This window comes from Chenopodium album, chromosome 7 (genome assembly GCF_948465745.1).
Source record: "Chenopodium album chromosome 7, dcCheAlbu1.1, whole genome shotgun sequence".
NCBI lineage: Eukaryota > Viridiplantae > Streptophyta > Magnoliopsida > Caryophyllales > Amaranthaceae > Chenopodium > Chenopodium album.
The window spans coordinates 46,872,600-46,877,960 of record NC_137840.1 but is presented as its reverse complement, the minus strand read 5'-3'; the positions used below and the strand labels follow the sequence as shown (position 1 = coordinate 46,877,960).

At 39.5% G+C, this 5,361-nt stretch overlaps 1 non-coding gene across 1 annotated transcript; it reads left to right on the top strand.

The window, feature by feature from the left end:
* Positions 1-4,895: 4,895 nt before the first annotated feature.
* On the top strand, positions 4,896-5,002 carry LOC145641247 (small nucleolar RNA R71). The gene has a single exon (XR_014115303.1). It is a non-coding gene; the product is annotated as a small nucleolar RNA R71 (small nucleolar RNA).
* Positions 5,003-5,361: the final 359 nt, after the last annotated feature.

Sequence of the window (5,361 nt, the reverse complement as noted above, 5' to 3'; positions counted from 1 at the left end):
GAACAAATGTATCTACAATCATCTGGAGGCTACCTAAAAGAACAAATGCCTTCGTCCTCCACAATGTGCATAATAATGAGTCATATAAACATTACTTATAGTTACAAACCAATACTCAAATTCATTGACATACCAGGAACTAACTCACATTCCTAACCAAATCAACTAGTCAAGCACTATATTCACAAGCAGTTGGACAAAATTGACGCATGTTAGGACATCTAAGCAATCAAACTTCAAATCATAATCAACAAATTCACAAATCTCATTATCATATACCAAGAATCAAAACAATATTTTCCAAGTATGGGACACAGGGAAGCATGATTTACAATTCATTGGAACGTATTTTTGGATAATTTTTTATTTTTTATTTTCCAGTTTTTTTTTTTTTTTTTTTTTTTTTTTTTTTTTTTTTTTTAATATATTTTTCATATAAGAAAGCAATAAAACTAACCTAGAAAGCAATAAATCTAATCTAAGAAAACACACCAAAAACAAAAGAGAAGAGAAAAAGAAAAAAACCAAATCCAAAATCTCCCCCAAGCCAGAATTAGACAATATCCTCATTGGCTTGGGAACTAGCCTAGCATACCTAGTCCTCATCATCCTCATCCATGGAGCTGAAACCTCCACTACCACCTGCACCACCTGCACTAGAAGAGCTACCACCAAAATAGTCAGCGTGAAAACTCCCCTCCGCCGGTCCCCCGAAAGGAATGTCCTGGTCGTTCCCATGGAAAACAAAATAGTCAGTATAAATAACATGGGTAGTGGGATCCCTATCGTATCCCTGGGTGGAGGCTGAAACTAGTCAGGGTAAATGGCATCGTCGGGAATGTTGCCCCGACGAGCATAATCATCATACATAGGGTAGAGAGCTTTACCCTGGTTCCTCTCAAGGTACCCTAACCTATGGTCAATGGAGCCTACCATCCTCCTAAGGTTAGTGTGGGAATGCTTAATACGGCCCAAAGCCTAACCTATACTCTGGAAGTCCCAAACTGGGTCAGAGTCAACATGGGGGACAGAGTGAGACATGCGAGGCGGTGAATGTACTACCTCGGGTTCAGGCTGGGGTGGTGGAACTGGTGATGCTTGCCCCCTAGCATGGGCAACTAATAGGTCGTATGTATAGGACGCTTGCCCGGGGGAAAAGGCGGTCAAGTCAGGACTAGGTAGGGAAAAATAGGAAATGGTTGCTCAATCCAAGTCCTAATGCACCAGTGGAGGGTTTGCTCACTATCCAATTGTACCCAACCCAACTCCTCAAAATACCTAGCAGTCATAAAGGTATCCGGTCCAAAATTAATCATATGGTGGGATCCACTCTCAATAAAACCGACCTTTTTAACTGTTATCCTAGTGATAAGGCCTCCTATTCGAATAGGGGTACGAGACTGGGTACTGGCCGTGGCATGTCTACTAAGGTGGTAGATGATGTATTTACCTATGTTAAGTTTATCAAACCCATACACATAGTGACCAATAACAGCTAGTTTGTTGGTTTGGGCGTTGTGAGGCTCGTTCCTACCAAGAAAACACAATCCTGTAAATCTTTGCCAGATTTTTGGGATAGGGTGATGGATAGGTTTCATACTAGCATGTTGGGGGTCGGGGGTCGGTAATCCATTTAAAGCATGATAAATATCACCCATTTTATATTCAGCATGCCATTGAAAAGGTAATTCAGAGTTCAATTCAAATCATTTACAAAATTCAACATATGTCAAACTAATATTCCTATTATTCAACCTAAAAAATAAGTTCGGTCCATTTCTTCAATTTACAACTTTCAAAGAGGACACAAATTCACATGTTAATTCACGGTATGTAGGATAATGCATGTCAACAAATTTTCTCATTCCTATATCATTCAAAAAACGTTTAACAAAATCATACAAACCATAAGATTCAAGGGTAGAGCGGTGTAACCACCGTGAAGGAATTACCTCCCGCCCAACAAGGTGTTCTAGCCGTTCCTTTTGCTCCTGGCTAGTGATTCGGATTGTTGGCAAATAGGGGAGTTGCAAATCCGGATCGTACTCCTCCCTCGAACTAGAACTCCTCCCAAAAATTGATCGAGCCCTCTTTGAAGCAATAATAGAAAAATGGGTGTGAAATTATTTGATTGAAACTTGAAAATTTTTATGTAGGATTGTAGAGGGTGAAGAGAGGATTAAGAATATGTAAAAATTATTGGATTTAGGTGAGAAATGAAGAGAAGATCTTGAAGATAAGGTAGAGGTTTTAAGGTTTTAGAGAGAGAAAGTTATGGAGGAAAGAGATAGAATGAGAAAAGAATGAAAGAAAAGGAAGAAGAAAGAAGAAAAAACACGGGCTTTGCTGTCGTGCCCGGTCGCGCGGACCTTTGCCTGGTCGGGCGATCTGATATGTGAATTCTTCATTGTTCTCGCGCCCGGTCGGGCGATCTTAATTTCCGTATTTCATCAAATCTCGCGCCCGGTCGGGCGAAAAATCGTTAATTCGAACCTTAGTCTTGCGCCCGATCGAGCGAGCTTCGCCCGGTGGGGCCCGAGGCTAGCTTGGACGATTTTTGTCTTTCTTCTTTTCTTCAATTTTTGGCTAACTCTTTTCCTTTAAACCTGTATAAAAACTCATAAAACTCATTAGATTCCCTTCTCTCTCCTCTCACAAGAAAAAGAAAAGAAAAACTAGTCTAAAAAGCATTAAAATACGGGTTGCCTCCCGCAAAGCGCTGGTTTATTTAGGTCCCACACGACCTTCTTACCAAGTACAAGAACTAGGACCCTTGGCCTAACACTTGGTCGGGTGGTTTCTCACCCGGTCGAACGGTGTTTAGGCCACGACGCGGCTTCCTGACATGCCCTATGGGACGCCAATTCACCTTATCTGGTGGATCCTCCTTGACTTGGACTAGGGATTCTTCAATGATACGCACTAAAGATCCCCCTTCTATCGATGGTTGCTTCAAATTGTCACTACATTTAGAACTTGCAACTTGATCTGGTGGAATACTTACTGTAGGCTCATCTTCCATAGCTTACTTGTTTAATTCCACCTTCTCATCCTCAAAACCAAGACAGATAGTGTAGAGGGCTCTTTCTATTGCATCAACTTCCTTTTGCCATTTGTTTATTTCATCTGTAAAGGATGCAACATAAGATATCGTCTCTAAGGGATCTTTTTCAAGAGCTTGGGGATTGTTAGAAAAATTTTAAACCACATCAACACTAAAACACTTCTCCTATGTCATGGGGCTTTTAGGGGTATTATTAAGATTAAAAATAATTTTATTATCCTCTACTGATAGTGTCAATTTTCCACATCTCACGTCTATAATTGCTCCTGCAATGTTAAGGAATGGTCTACCCAAAATAATTGGGGTTTGCATATCTTCAGCTATATCAAGAACAACAAAATCAACAAGAATATAAAATTTACCTACTCTAACAGGAATATCCTCTAAAACACCTAAGGGGTATTTAAAAGAACGGTCCGCCATTTGTAGAGTAATATTAATAGCTTTTAATTTACCCATATTTAGCTTGGAACATACAGGCAATGGCATAACACTAACGCTAGCACCCAAATCACATAATGCATTATCAATCATTAGATTGCAGATATGACAAGGGATAGATAAACTACCCGAATCTTTCAGTTTAGGTGGATTTATTTTGTAGTACCTACATTCTGCAGTGAAAGCTACTGTCTCTACCTCACTAATAGACCTTTTTCTTGTCAATATTTCCTTCATGAATTTTGCATGTGTAGGAATTTGTGTAATTAATTCAGTGAAGGGAACTGTTACCTGCAAATATTTAACCATCTCCAGAAAGTTACCAAACTACTTATCCAAATTTGTTTTCAAGTGACGTTTTTGGAATGGAAGTTTGATAACTGGCTTTGGAGCATTACTGCTCTTATCTGGAGCTTCTACCTTCCCTGGAGTCGTACCCTGCAATGTATTTTTAGAAATATTAGTACTACTCTTTAGCCCTACAAGGCTATTAGCTACATTGTCAGGTTTAATGGAATCAAGATTAGTATTATTTAATAAAACAAGTTCATCATCTTTGGGCATAGGGGGCTCTTCATAGTGTGAACCACTCCTTAGAGTTATTGCATAAGCTTGATCCGTAGGCCTGGTTGGCTGTGCTAGCAGGGCTCCCTATTGACGGGCTTCCAGAGTAGCAGAAATTTGCGCAATTTGATTATCTACAATTTTTTTATGTGCTAGGATCGAATAAATTTGGGCATCTCTACTCTCCATGTGCTTCTGGATATTAGCCAGCATCGCTCTAAATTCTACCAGAGTAGGGTTGGAAGATGAGGAGGGTTGTTGTGGTTGATTCTTCTAGCCAGCATTAGGGTGGTAATATTTCTGCTGAGTTTGTTGTGGCGCATGTGATTCTTGTGGTGGTGGTGGATTTTGAACATTGGTGCTCCGGTAGGAAAGGTACAGATGATTTCGGTATCCAGGATTGTAGGTGTTGGAGTATGGGTTATTCTGCCTATAAACTTGAAAGGCATTGACTTGCTCCACGGGACTCCTGCAATCTTGCTCCCAATGACCTAAAATTCCACAATTTTCACAGAAAGCCTAATTAGCATTATTATTAATTGCAGAAACATTAGCTATATTCGCAATACTAAGATTATCTAATTTCTGGCAGATAGAGGTTAATTGAGCTTGTAAAAAGGATACAGAGTCGACACTATGTTTCCCTTTATTAGCAAAGCCTCTGGGATTCCCATATTGGGAAACATGTATTGCCATATCTTCAATAACTTGACCTGCATCATCAACATTAAGGTTCATAAACCTCCCACTAGGTGTAGAATCCGATATTATTCTAGATGAATTTCTAATCCCATTGTAAAAGGCTTGGATCAACTGCCATTGTGCCAAATTATGGTGGGGGCATTCTCTTTGTAGATCCTTTAACCTCTCCCAAGCCTCATATAAAGTTTTATCGGCCTCTTGGGCAAAGTTCTAAATAGCACTCCGTAGTACAGTTGTTCTCTCTACAGAATAATATTTGTTATAAAAATTCAAAACAAGAGTTTCCCTTTCAGTTATACCAAGGGCAGTTCTATTTAATACATAAAACCAAAATTTGGCTTTTTTACTTAAAGAGAAAGAAAAGAGAATCTCTCTGATTTGATCTTGTGTGACCCCATCTTGCCTGATGGTATTACATTACTGATAGTAGTCTACAATATAAAGATTTGGGTCTTCACCCTTAGCTCCACTAAATTGCTTCCTTTCTATCATCGTTATAAATTGGGGTTTAATCTCAAGTTGTACCCCATCAAGAGCTGGAGTGGGAGTAAAGTGCGAAAAATCTGTAAGCTTTGGCTGTGAATAATCAT